We start from the raw sequence: 15,799 nt of genomic DNA on the forward strand, positions 1-15,799 counted from the left end.
TGTACAGCTCAGGTAATCGTTCGAGCGGATAGTCAGAACGTACTAGAATGAAATGTGTAGATTTCATTAATCTATCAATAACAACCCAAATTGCATCTTTCTTCTTTAGAGATAGGGGTGATCCAAATACAAAATCCATAGTCACTCTATCCCATTTCGACTCTGGTATCATCACAGGCTGAAGCAAACCCAAAGGCACTTATTGTTCAGTTTTCACTTGTTGACAAATCAAACATTTCAATACAAACTCAGAAATGTCTCGTTTCATACCCGACCACCAATACAGTTGTTTCAAATCATTATACATTTTAGTACTTCCAGGATGTACAGATAGACATCTACTATGTGCTCCATGCAAAATTTTCTGGATGAGCTCAAAATTCTTTGGTACACATATTCTATTTCGAAACATCAAACAACCATCGGATCCATTGCACTCTTTTAGCTTGTAATTCTGTATCACACTTTTGAGCTTCCCAAAATTTGTTGAAGAAGAACTGGTTTAACCTTTATCTTAGCTAAAATCAAACCATCTTAAGTTAATGTCAACTATGAATCCATTGCTCTCAAAGTAAACAACAATTTTCTACTTAGAGCGTCTACGACTACATTCGTTTTTCCCTGGTGATAATCAATCACTAACTCATAATCTTCTAATAACTCGAGCCATCTTAGTTGTCACAAATTCAAATCATTTAGAGTCATTATATACTTTAAGCTTTTATGATTGGTAAAGATTTGGCATTTTTCATTGTACAAATGATGACGCCAAATTTTTAATGCAAAAACTATAGTGGCCAATTCTAAATCATGCCTCAAATAGTTCTTTTCATGTGACTTCAACTGTCTGGAAGCATAAGCTATCACTTTCCCCCCTCACATCAACACGCAACACAAAATGTTCAATGACGTGTCGCTGTAAACCACGAATTCTTTACCCGACTCAGGTTGAACAAAAACCGGTGCTTTTGTTAACAATGCTTTCAACTGATTGAAACTTTGTTGACATTTCTCGAACCATTCAAACTTTACATCTTTCTGTAGTAGTCTAGTCATCAGTGTAGCAATCATCGAAAACCCCCTTACAAAACGTCGATAGTAACCGGCTAACCCCGGAGAACTTCTAACTTCGAATACATTTCTAGGTGGATTCTAGTCAATAACTACAAAGATCTTGCTCGGATCAACTCGAATGCCATCCGCCAAGATAATATGCCCCAAAAATCCAACTTCCCGGTGCCAAAACTCACACTTACTGAATTTAGAATACAGTTACTTATCTCTCAAGGTTTGCAACACAATCCTCAAGTGCTCGGTATGCTCAGACTCATCTCATGAATAGATCAGAATGTCGTCAATAAACACAACAACGAATCTGTCAAAATACGGTCTAAAGATTTGATTCATAAAATCCATAAAAACGGTAAGAGCATTAGTTAAACCAAAAGGCATAACAAGGAATTCATAATGTCCGTACCTCATTCTAGATGCAATTTTCAGCACATCTGAGTTAAACGCAATTGATAAATCTCAAATCAATCTTTGAAAACACTATTGCATCTTTTAACTGATCAAACAAATCATCTATTCTCGCCAACGGATACTTGTTCTCTATCGTAACCTTGTTAAGCTGACGATAGTTAATACACATTCTCATTGACTCGTCTCTCTTTTTAACAAACAAAATAGGCGCACCCCAGGGCAAAAAACTCAGTCGGGCAAAACTTCTATCTGTTAACTCTTTCAACTGAGCTTTCAACTCTTTAAACTCTGTCAGAGCCATTCTGTACGGAGCTATAGGTATCGGTGAAGTTCCCGATACTAATTCAATAGCAAACTCAACCTCTCTAACCGGCGGCAACCCAAGCAATTCTTTTGGAAATACATCTGAATATTCACAAACTACAGGCACAGATTCAATCTTCTTTCCAGACACTTTGGAATCTAAAACATATGCTAAATACGCATCACAACCTTTTCTCACATATCTCTGAGCCGATATCAACGAAATCACTATAGGCAATCCACCCGACTTATCAGATTCAATCCAAAAAATTTCATTATTTTGACATTTCAATTCTATAATATTTCGTCTACATTTCACAACGGCATCATGTAACACCCCATACCCGTATTCAACACCGGAACAGGGTACGAGGCATTACCGGACTTGTCACATAATCAAACATACTATTTTGAGTTATAAATTTGCGACCAAATGAAAACCATTTTCTTTTAATCATAAAGTCCCTAATACGAGCCCACGAGGCCCAAAACATGCTTTGGAAGTGATTCAAGACTAAACCGAGAACTTTAGAAAATTTAACAAAAACTTAAAAAATTTTCCAGTAAACAGGGATCACACGCCCGTATGGATATGGGACATGCCCGTGTGGGCAGGCCGTGTGGTCACACACGCCCGTGTCCTGAAGCTATCTAACTCTCTGTTTGTCACCCAAGAACAAATTGAAGACACGCGACCAAGTCACATGCCCGAGTGGTCGATTTGAAAATTTATGATTTTTAATTAAATAGGTGCAGATTTCACACGCTCGTGTCCAAATCCGTGGCCCTCACACGGCTGAGGCACACGGCCATGTCTTTGCTCGTGTACTCAATATTAGGCATTCTGTTTTGAAAAAATTAGGGTGCAGGGGACACACGACCTAAACACATGCCCGTGGGGCAAGCCATGTGTCGCATATGGCCTAGGCACACGCCTGTATGTCTACTCGTGTGGACAAAAATAAGGCTATTTACAAAGCATTTTGCCACCCTTTAATGCATACACCTATACAACATAACATAACACCAATCCAGGCATATACATACAACTAACATCCACAACCAAGACATCAACACGTCATTCATGAAAGGCATCATTTTATAAATATACTTCTAGCCAATATTATTTCCAATGACCTTATACAAAATGAACTTCTAACCAAGATAAGCCAACACATATGGCCAAATCAATATGACACATAACAAAATGACCAAGTCCCTATACATGCCATAACTCAAAATGCTGAATTCGTTGGTACCAAATAATTGTTGATAGTCTGGGTGGACCTCTGACAATCTCCAAATCCTAGCTAGCTTGGGACACTATAAAAGAAGGGAAAAAATTGGAGTAAGCTATATAGCTTAGTAAGTTCCTATGCAAATAATAAGCATCATAACCACACATTTAACATGCAATTAACAGGATGAAGATTAACATGAACGTAATCAAAATCTTATAGTCATAACTTACTCAATCACAATCCTACCAAGAGTTCATCACATATCGAGCTTATTACTTATGAGTTTTACGTACATACATGTACCAACTCGCACATAATCATATCCTTTCACAAATTTGGCATTCCCGTTAAACACTCGAAATATTAACAGATACTCAAAAATCTTGCACATAAATACCATATATGTAGCCAAAGCTACCTCATTTCTCATAATACATATGGGCTTATTTTCGAGCTATTCACAAGCCTGCTCATACAAGCTGTCGGTCAGGACGTAGCTCCACAATGCTGCTCACACAAGCTACTAGGTATCTGCAACACATGCCAGACTACCCAGCCACTGGTAGAACGTACGAGACCAGCACCCAGATTACATAATCGCATATACACATGGGTTCCTAATGACATGTCACTCGTATCCTATTCTATTCCTAAGGTTCAACAGGGATTTCTCGCTTGTCAAAACTTTGTCGAATACATCCAAAGAGTCAATCACAATTCATACAATATTAAAGCATTTAAAACATAAATATAACAATGCATTATTTACATACAAACTTACCTCGGTACAACAAATAGTAGAGTTAGACCTAATCGTAAAACACTTTGTTTTTCCCCCGATCTAGGTTCGAACCTCATTTTCTTGATCTGTAATAACAAATTTAACTTATTTAATACTCACATTATTCAATTTGGTCCAAAAACCATATTATTGTAAAATTACATTTTTGCCCTTAATATTTTACATTTTTACAATTTAGTCCCTATGCTCGTAAAATGAAATGTATTCAATTTCTTCAAAACCCAAGCCTAGCTGAACCATTCTCATACTCATATCAGCCCACATTTTCCACTTAATCACACTTTTACTACTTATTTTATAACTTTTACAAATACATCCTTTTTTTACATTTTTATCGAAAATCACTTAGTAAAAGTTGTTTATCTAACACCAAACATGCATTTTCTACCATTAGACATCAAAATACACAAATATCTAACACGGGTAAAATTTTAAACTTCATCTTTCTTTCAAATTAGTCCTTGAAATAGCTAAATTAGGTTACAAGGATATCAAAAACATGAAAATCATTAACAATGGGGCTAGAACGGACTTACAATTTAGCTTGGAAGCTTTGGCCAAAACCCTAGTTATGGTGACTCTTGAAGTTCGTCACAAGGGACTAAATTGGAGAAGATGACATCTTTTTATTTGTTATTTTTGTCTTTATTTACCAAATGACCAAAATGCCTTTAAGGTCAAACATTGAAATTTCACCCTACCATGTCCATTTTTGTCCAACTTAAAGTAAAATGGTCTAATTCCATTTAAGGACCTCTAATTTAAAATTTCATAGTAATTAGACACCTCTAGCTTCTAGAACACACATTTTGCACCTATTGCAATTTAGTCCTTTTAGCTAAATTAAGTGCCCAATTAATAAAATTTTCGAACGAAATTTTCACAAAACAATTCCATGAAACTGTAGACCAAAAAATATAATAAAAATCAATCTTTTCTCGTCAGATTCATGGTCTTGAAACCACTGTTCTGACTAGACCCAAAATCAGACTGTTACACATCATGCAAAGTTAACCAATCCATACCTAGAATCACATCGAGCTTATCAAAAGGTAAAACCAACAAGTCAGCTGGAAAACAGTAACCCCGAGTCATTAAAGGATAGTTCTTGCATACTTTGTCAACTAGAACATACTTGCCTAAGGGGTTCGATACTTTAATTACAAATTTTGTTGACTCAATCGGTAATTTCTTACTAGACACAAAATTCTCACAATCATACGAATGTGTCGGTCCAAGATCAATTATAGCAATCACATTAGTATCGTAAAGAGTGAATGTACCGGTAATAACATCTGGAGATGACGCCTCTTCGCAAGTGCGAATAGCGTAAGCTCAGGCTAGAGCTTTAGCTTCGGATCTCACGGCTGAATCCCTAGTCACACTTCTACCACTGGACACATTCCCCATATTTGGTGATGGTCTCCCTCTCGCAGTCGTATTACTCGGTCTTGCATTTTGAAATTTATCTTTCTCAGATAACTCTGGGCAATCTCGAATAAAGTGATCAGGTGAGCCACTTTTGAAACAAGCTTTAACACTCTTATTCTAGCACTCTCCAAAATGTCTTCTCCCACATTGTTGACACTAGGGTTTATTGACTTTCACACTGCCAACGCTCAAGGTGAAAGTTGCTTAAGCTTTAGGACTCATATATTGATTTCCACGATCTCTATCCTGGTATCCCACTGATGCATTCTATCAACTATATGAATCCCGAGATTTCTCTTATGAAGACTGATAAGGTTTATTAATCGGTCTTTTCCTCGAATCTCTAGCCTCTGAATCAGTTTTCCTCTTTTCTCGGCTAATGTCTTCACTTTTACAAGCTCAGTCAACTAACACCACAGATTCTTTCAAATCTAAAATCCCGACCAAAAGTTTAATGTCTTCGTTCAACCCGTCAACAAATCGCTTGCATATGATCTCTTCGGTAGAAACATACCCTTGAGCATATTTACTCAACCACACAAATTCTCTCTCGTATTCGGTTACGGTCATACAACCCTGTTTCAATTCTAAAAACTTTTTGTGCTTTTGATCTAGAAACCGTTGGCTTATGTATTTCTTTCGGAACTCAGTCTAAAAGAATTCCCATGTGACTCTCTCTCTAGACTCCACTAATACTTACGTATTCCACCACTGGTATGATGTGTCTCTCAAAAGTGATATAGCAAATTTTAAACACTCCGCCAGTGTGCAAGAAAGCTCATCAAATTTTCTAATAGTGTTTTCAAGCCAACACTCGGCTCTCTTAAGATCATCGTCAACATTAGCTCTGAACTCTTCAGCCCTATGTTTACAGATCTTATCAACTAGAGCCTTAATTAATCTTAAAAGCTCAGCCCCTTAAGGAACTACGGGAGCCGATTGGGGATTAGGAGGGGCTGGACATTGTTGAGCGATCGGGTTCACTTGGATATATTGTGTGAACCACTCATTCATCATTTTGAAGAAGGCTTCTTTAGCCTCTCCTCCCTGACTACCTGATACAGGTCTAGAGTCAGACGGCGCTGTCCTTTGAGTGTGAGTTGGCACATTACTTTCAACTTCATCAGCTATAGCTCGATTGAGATTCATTTACTATATAAAAACACATTTTAAAATGTCAGGAGTTATCACACTATCACAATTTATATATGGCATGTATAGCTAGACTCTCACATACGCTACGTTAGTCATAAAATCGACTAAACCATAGCTCTGATACCAATAAATGTAACACTCCTCACCCGTTTTCATTGTCGAAATAGGGTTACGAAGTATTGTTCAACTTACATCACATTTATAAATACTTTTAACATACATTTAATTAATTCATACAATCATCATTCAATTTCAATCAATTTGTCCCTAATATGAGTCTACTAGGCCCTAAACATACATTGAGAGTGGTTTGGGACTAAACTGATAACTTAAAAAACTTTCATGAAACTTTAAATTTTTTTCTCAAAATAGGGGACACACGCCCGTGTGACCAGGCCGTGTGTCTCACCCAGCCACCAGACACGACCGTGTCTCGCAGGTCGTGTGGACATACAAAATGGGAGTACATGCCCATGTCCCAGCCCATATCCAACCCCGTGTAACTCTCTGACTTGGGTCACACGACCAACAAAAACACTTGTGTGGCTAGCCTGTGTACCCTAAAAATAGCCATACACACCCGTGTGCCTAGACGTGTGCTAGGCCGTGCCAAACCTGTAGGGTATACTGACTTATGCCACACTACCAAGTTACATGCTCCTGTGCGAGGCCGTTTGGAGCATACTAACTTGATTTCAAATTCAACTCCAGGGGACACATGGCCTTGTACTTAACCGTGTGTCACACACCTGTGGGCAAAAATAGGCTATTTACCAAGCCAATTTGCCACCTAAATTTTTGCTCACCTACATCAACTCAATTATGCCAATATATAGCATCAATAGGCATTTTAAAACAATCAATTCAAGCCTAGTTCATGCATAATCTAAACCACTTTTCTCAATACACAAATCTTAAACTATAACATACCATTTGTATTAAAATACCTATACATTTCAACTAACTAACCTTACTCAACCATACATCATTTTACACCAAATCACAGGCACAATTCAAGTCTAATATCAAGTAATCATCATTTACCATATCAATACGCACAAACCTCATAATATAAGCCAATCACATATTCATCCATGAACTCACCATGACAATCATATATGCACATATATGTACATAACTAAATCCATCAAATTAAGCCAACTCTCATGTCTATATTTACAAACCAAACCAAAACATATACATTTACAGACCATTGCAAATAACCAAAATCATTATCAACCTATAATCATAATGACTCAAAATACCTATACATGCCATATACTTAAAATACCAAAGTTCATAGGTACCAAGTGATAGGTAGATAGTGTGAAGCAATCTCCGACGATTCCCTAATCTGAGCTAGCCTTGAATTCACTATAAAATATAGAAAAATAAACTATGTAAGCTATAAAGCTTAGTAAGATCATATGAAATAAACTTGATATAATCATATACACATATTTCAACAAGTGATTATAGATATAATAATTCAAATCAACAAACAAACCTTTCAATTTCAAAATCACAGAACTATATACTTTCTTCACGATTTCTTCGATACAAAGCTAGTAGGATTTATTCACATACCTGTACCATATCGTACTTATCTCATGCACATTCTCGTCTTACTTTTAGCCATTGAACCATTCAGAATAGAAGTTGGATACTCAAGGTTTACACACGATAAGTACCTATACCATGGCTCGAAGCCAAATCAAGGTAACTTATCTCCAAAGTACTGATATCATGGCCCAAAGCCAAATCCGCCGATATGCATGGCCCAAAGCCAAATCAGTATAACTCGCACCTGAAGTGCTATATCATGGCCCAAAGCCAACTTAATGTATTCCCTAATGACATGTTACTAGCAACCTAAACTATTCCTAAGGTTCAACCGGGATTTTGAATGTTGAATCATCGTCGAATCACTATCGTTCATATCCACAGCCTCAAATTCGCAATTTATGCAATATCACAGCATATGAAATACATTTGTGTTGAAATTTATAACATACAAACTTACTTCGAATGTGGAAACGACGAAATAAGTAGATTAATCGATAACTTTAGTTTTCACACGATCTAGATCCAAATTCCATTTTTCTTGATCTTAATATATTTAAATCTAACTTATTTAATCATCTATTTATTCAATTCAATCCAAAATATACATTTGAGCTATTTTACACATTATCCCCTAAACTTTCACTTTTTTACAATTTAGTCCTTATTACACAAAATTACAAATTCATGCAAATTTCAAAACATCCATGCTTAGTCGAATTACCTTTATACCCTAGTAGCCCATATTTTACATTTATTTCACATTTTCACCACGAAGTTTCAATATTTCTCAATTAAGTCTCTATTTTGCATTTTTACTAAAAATCACATAACAAAACTTGTATATCTATTAACAAGCATTCATAATCTATCAAGAAACTTCAAAATACATATGATTCATCAATGGCATCATTCAAAATCTTTAATAATTTTGCAAAATAGCCCTTGGGCTAGCTAATATTAGTTGCAACGATCACAAAAACATAGAAATCCTTAAAATAGGACAAAAATCGTGCCTTAATTAGCTACACAAGCATGGAAAAATGAAAACCTAAATTTTGACTTTTCTGTTCTTCAATATTCAGCTAGGGAAGAAGATGAAAGCACCAAATTGTTTTATTTTATTTTATTTTATTAACATTAACACATATATTACTAAATTAACCTTGCACATTAACCTTTAAAACCATTAAAAAGATGTCCATCTTTGTCCACTCATGTTTCAAATGGTCTAATTACAACATAAGGACCTTTACTTTAAGGTTCTATAGCTTTTTAACACCTTTAGCTAATAGGACTCAAGTTTTACGCTTTACACGATTTAGTCCTTTTTATCAAATTAACCATTTAAACGATAAAATTTCTTAACAAAATTTTCACGCAATCATCATACCATATTATAAACATTAAAATAATAATAAAATAAATATTTTGACATTAGATTTGTGGTCCTGAAACCACTGTTCTAATTTGACTAAAAACGAGCTGTTACACATGAGTTGTCTGAAATAGGGTAAATAATCCCCGCATCTAACCATTTGATTACTTTCTTTCTCAATGATTCCTTCGTGATAGGATTAAACCTTCTTTTCCCATCAATTATAGCTTTTTCTCCCTCCTCAGTATAATCCTCAGTATAATCTTATGCATGCTAAAGATGGGCTGATGCCTTGATATCAGCTATAGTCCAACCAATTGCCTTTTTGAATTTCTTCAAAACTTTGATCATTTACTCTTCTTAGCGTTCTGTTAGTTCAGCTAAAATTATCACAAACAAAGTAGACGAGTTACCTAGATAAATGTATTTCAAGGGAAAGGGAAGTACTTTTAATTTTAGCTTGGGAGGTTCCTTGATCGATAACTTTGGTTGTGAGTACTCTTGAGCTTCTAAATCTAATGATTCAAATCGAGTTTTCGAGCATAGCCCCTCAAATTTGCTTCCATTATAGCCATATTCTCCTCAAATTCTTCATCTTTAGGGGCTCAGATCCCAAAGTATTTTCTAACAGGTCTGTTATAAAATTATACTCCTATTCTATAGAGACTAAGGATTCGAGCTCCTCTATTGCTGAGCACTCTTCTACCTGGTCAGGGAATTTCATGGTTTTGAGAACATTAAAGGTTACCTTGTTATCTTGAACTCGTATAGTAAGTTCACCTTTCTGCACATTAATTAATGTTCTCCCTGTTGCTAGGAAAGGTCTTCCTAAGATGATTGGCACTTTCGTATCTACTTCAAAATTTAACATAAGAAAATCCACAGTGAAAATAAATTTATCGACACATACCAGAACATTCTCGATCTTTCCTTTCGAGTGTGCTAAAGATCAATCTGCTAGTTGGAGTGTCACCGTGGTTGGTCTAACATTACCTATCCGTAACTTCTTAAAAATAAACATTGGCATCAAGTTAATGCTAGCTCTTAAATCGAATAAAGATTTACCATAGTAAGATTCCTCGATGTTACAAGGTATAGTAAAGCTCCCAAGATCCTTCATTTTTAGGGGTAGCTTATTCTGTAGGAATGCATTGTACTTCTTTGTCAATGTTACTGTTTTGAACTCTCTAAGCCTCCTCTTCTTGGACAAAATGTCTTTCATGAATTTGACATAGTTGGGCATTCTTTCTAAGGCTTCTACTAATGATATTGATATGAAGTTGCTTAAGAACATCTAAGAATTTCCTCAATTGCACCACCTATTTCTGCTACTTGAGTCTTTGTGGATACACAAGTGATGAAACATTGGCTTGGACTGCACACTTCTTTTAATTTGTTGCACCTCTATCTAACAGAGGTGTTAGACTATTAGATTTTTCCCCTTTTGAATTGTCATGATATGGCTTTTGTGATTTGGGAATTTCAATGGTTGGTTGATTTTCCTATCTTTCTGCAAGTTTATCTCTATCTTCAACTTCAACCACCCTAGGTCCCAAATTCCTGCCAGTTTGTAGGGTGGCAGTGTAACACCCCTAACCCATATCCGTCACCGGACTAGGGTTATAAGGCATTACCAGACATATCGGAACATTTTATAATCAATTCACAAATCTCATCCACACATCATATCATCATAGTCAAACATAATCACAAAGTCCCTTTTTTAAGTCAACGAGACTTTAAACATGCTTTAAGAACGAGTCGAGACTAATCCAAGCACATACAAAATTTTTCAAAACTTAATAAATTTTTCTATGTACAGGGGTCACACACCTGTCTGCCTCACACGGTAGTAGACATGCCTATGTGTCTAGGCCGTGGTAGAATAGGGCATACATATTGACTTGTACCAAATGGCCGGAGACATGCTCGTGTGCCTTGGCCATGGTTGAAACTGACTTGGGTCACATGGCTAACCACATACCCGTGTGTCTAACCCGTGTACACTTCGAAATGGCCATACACTCCCATATGCCTAGGCGGTGTGCCACGGCCACCAGACACGCCTGTGTGTCTAGGCCATGCTCGAGACTGACTTTAAATTATAGGACTACCCTAAGGGACACACGACTGTACAACATGACCGTGTCTCACACACGGTTGAGACACACGCCCGTGTCTCTGCCTGTGTGGACAAAAATAGGCCATTTGAAAAGCCATTTTGCCACCCTTAATGGTCATCCCTACAAGTCCAAAATCAAGGCACAAATGCACCATAATTCCAACCAATTTCAAACACAAAACATCATTGGTTGTGGTTTTGGTGATCTGGCTATGGTTTATACATAGATAAATATATGTGAACTTTGTTATTATGCTTTGTTAAGGTGTTATTATGTGATTTGGTATTAAACTATATTCTATTATGGCATATAGGTGAAATTATGGTTGGATATATGGTTGAGTAAAATGCTTAATGAATGGTTTTAGCTTGTTCATATTGAAAGGTAATGTGTATTTTAATGATATATGATATGCATAAGATATGCTGGATATCATGGATGGATGTATTCAGCAATTCAGATTGAAAATAGATTATTATGTCAAATGTGGTAATTGTTTATTGGTTTGTCATAGATATGTGGTTAATTGAGTAGGTAAAAATGCAAAATGAGCTATTGATTATGGAATGGTCATTTACGTTGGAAATGCAAGTATTTAAGTTGAATAAATGGTACATTATGAACTGAATATCAATTTTGGCTATATATATATATGTGTGTGTGTGTGTGCGCATAACAGAATTTGTATTCAATGAATTGGTCTTATGTATGACCTTTGATACATTGCAAGAAAGGTGATATTAACATGTTTAGATAAAGCTTTGAAACTTTATAGCATTAGACAAGTGTTTGCTGTGTTATATGTATATATACATATTTGTGATGTGTTTGATGTGAAATGCAAATTATGATTGACATATTGGTTTGGTTATGTGAAATGTTACATGCATGTAAAGTAATAGAGTAAAATGAAAGTAGACATTGAATAAAGCATGTGTATTTAGCATGTTTTAATATTCGGCTATATGCAAATTTAATAAAATTGTTTTGTGCTTTGTGTATTAATGATTAAGTATATTATAAAAGAATGAGTATACCGTAATTCATTTTGTGGTCGTATGAATTGGATGTGTTTGGTTATGTTTTTGTAAAGATTTAACTTGTTTTTTGGCTTAATAATTTAATATAATGACTTAGATATTAGGCATGTAAAATGGTTCATGTTTTTATGTACTATGCGCATAAAGCTATAGTAATAGAACTAATATTGATTTCTTTGGAAGATATGTTAATGCAGTTTATCTTATAAGCTTATAAGTCATGATTCAAGAATTGTTAAACTGAAGTTACAAATGTATGCCTTCAAATATGATTTGAGTGATTATGTGAATGTATGAAAGTTGCATCTTTTTCGATAATAACTCGTAACCCCATTCCGACGAGGGATACGGGTTAGGGGTGTTACACTCAATTTCTTATTTTTACAAATTAGCCCAAAATAATTAATTTCATAAAAAATCCAAAGACAAAATATATTTATCAAACACATATCCTTCATTTTCACCAAATAACATCACAAAGCTCATAATTTCATCAATGGTATAACTCAAATTAATCATCAAATTTAGAAATCGAGACATGGGCTTGATAGAATACAAAGCAACGATCACAAAAACGAAAAAATTATCAAAAACCTAACAAAATTCATACCTTAATTAAGCCTTGTGTGTGCTGAAACTTAGAATTCTTCAAACTTAGGTTTCTTTTCTATTTTCGGTGAATGAACACTAAAATGAGCTTAATTTTTAACTTTATTTTATTAAATCAACATTTAATTATCAATTTACTAATATAACCTTTTTAATTTCATTTAAAATCAACTAACTGATGTCTATCTTTGTCCATGCATAAATCCAATGGCTTATTTACCTCATAAGGACCTTATAAATATTAAGACACGTCAATTTAGCACCTAATCAAATAAAAGGATACTTTTGCATGTTCTACAATTAAGTCCTTTTTTCATAAATCGACACACAAACGATAAAATTTTCATATAGAATAATTTTCACACATATCAATTCACATACTATAAACATGGAAAATAATATTAAAATATTTTTTTGACTTGGATTTGTGGTCCCGAAACCATTGTTCTGACTAGGGTCTAAACTGGGTTGTTACAGGCAGTTTTGCAATGCTCTTTGCTCCTATTCCTTGGATTTTCTATGTCACTTGGTAAAGCTCCTTATGGTCGATTCCTAAGCTCCGTAGCTAACTGACCCATTTAGTTCTCCAAATTTTTCTGTGTTGCTACTTGGCTTCGGATTAAGGCATCATTTTTAGCCATTTATGACTTTAGCAAGTTCTCCAGACTAGTGGAAGATTCAGTTTGTGGTTGCTTGTGAACTTGCTGATTGAAACCTAGAGCTTCATTTGATCTTTGCTACACATAGTTTTGATTCAATCCAACTCCTTTGTTACTCTAAGAAAAGTATGGTTCTTCCATGAAAAGCTACAGAAGTTGGATTGTAGTCCTTGTCAACTTCTATTTGAATTTTGATTTCCCACATAATATACTGACTCCGGGTTTGATGGACAATTGTCAAATGAATGTCCATCCCCATAGTACATGCACGAAATATTTTCATACTGACTTGGTGGCTGGACTGCAACATTACTAGGACCATTAGTAGTAATATTCTTTAACATTAAAGAGATAGAAGACAGCTGAGCAATGAGTGGACTAAGAGCATCGACTTTGTGTACTTTGGCTACACGTTTTCCTCCTGCTCTATTGGTCGACCATTGGTAATTATTGTTGGAAATCATTTTGATAATTTCGTAAGCCTCATTGTAAGACTTAGAAAGGAGAGCATAGTTTGCAAAAACATCCACTACCATCTGTGTATGTGCGTTGAGACCATTATAGAAAGCTTCAAGTTGAATACAATGTGGATCCCGTGGTGAGGGCATTTGTGTAATAGTTTCTTAAATCACTCCCACGCCTCGTAGATGGATTCATTGTCCATCTGTTGGAAAGTGGTAATCTCATTCCTCGGCTTAGGATTCTTGCTAGGTGGGAAGTACTTGATCAGAAATAGTTCTGCTAACTCTTGCCAACTAGAAATTGAACCAAGCAGTAGTGAATTTAGCCAAGCTCTGGCCTATAATAAATATGGGAACAACTTCAATCTTAAAACGTCTTCAATCACTCTGGTCATTTTGAAATATTCACTCACCTCCATGAATAGTCGAAGGTGAAGCTGAGGATCTTTCGTGGGCATACCACTAAATTGGCCCACTGTCTGAAGCATTTGAAACATGTAACAGCCCAATTTAGACCCTAATTGGAACGGTGATTTTGGGACCACGAATTTGAGTCAAAAAATATTAAAAAATTATTTTCTATGTTTATTTTGTATGAATTTATATCTGTAAAATTTTCGTGATTTAATTTTGTCATTTAGGTATCCGATTAAATAAAAGGACTTAATCGCGTAAATTGAAAACTTAATAGTATAAAACATAAGGGCCAAATTGTTAGTGGCTTTCTAAGTTGGGGCAATTATGTTGTAAATATCCGATTAATATATTAGTGGGATGGCATAAGACATAAATTACACGGTTTTATATTATATAAGTAATTAAACATTAAATTAATATATGTTATAATATAATATATATATATATCATAAAATAATAATAAGCCATGATCATCTTATTCTTTTGACCGAAACCAAAAATAAGAAAGAAAAAAAGGAAAGGAAAACCTAGTTCGGCCATAAACAAGCTTGATTGAGGTATGTGTTTAGCTCAGTTTTTGATAATTTCTACGTTTTTGAGATCGTTACTTCGAGTACTACGAAACCCATGCTTGAATTTTTTATTTGGTGAATATTTTTAGTTATGCCATTGTTGAAAGCTTGTGATTTTTGTTGTTTAATGAGGAAATATAAAAGATATGTTTTAGATTAACATATTTTGTATTGGAGTTTTTGAGGATTTTGAGTAATTAGGACTAAATTGCAAAAATAATAATTTGAGAAACTAAAATGTGAAATAAATGAAATATATGGACTTGTATGAATATTAGGAATATTCGGCCAACATGGGTATATTAAAATTTTGCATATTTTGTGTTTTGTACAATAGGGACTAAATTGTAAAAAGTGAAAATGCCAGGGGTAAAATGGTAATTTGCCTATTTATGTGTCTTTGGACTAAATTGAATGAAAATATATTTGAATGAGCTTAATATGAATATGTTTAGATCAAGAACCAAAGAAATCGGATTTGGATTAGGGGAAAACAAAAGTCGTCGACTAGCTGTCTCGTTCCATTTTATATCGTTCGAGGTAAGTTTATAAGTAAATAGAAT

The 15,799-nt window shown here is 35.0% G+C and overlaps 1 non-coding gene across 1 annotated transcript; it reads left to right on the plus strand.

Annotated features, from left to right (window-relative positions):
• The first annotated feature begins 14,376 nt into the window (after nucleotides 1–14,376).
• Nucleotides 14,377–14,482, plus strand: LOC128280962 (small nucleolar RNA R71). Its single transcript, XR_008271179.1, has one exon. It is a non-coding gene; the product is annotated as a small nucleolar RNA R71 (small nucleolar RNA).
• Nucleotides 14,483–15,799: the final 1,317 nt, after the last annotated feature.

Source organism: Gossypium arboreum, chromosome 9, assembly GCF_025698485.1.
Source record: "Gossypium arboreum isolate Shixiya-1 chromosome 9, ASM2569848v2, whole genome shotgun sequence".
Lineage (NCBI taxonomy): Eukaryota > Viridiplantae > Streptophyta > Magnoliopsida > Malvales > Malvaceae > Gossypium > Gossypium arboreum.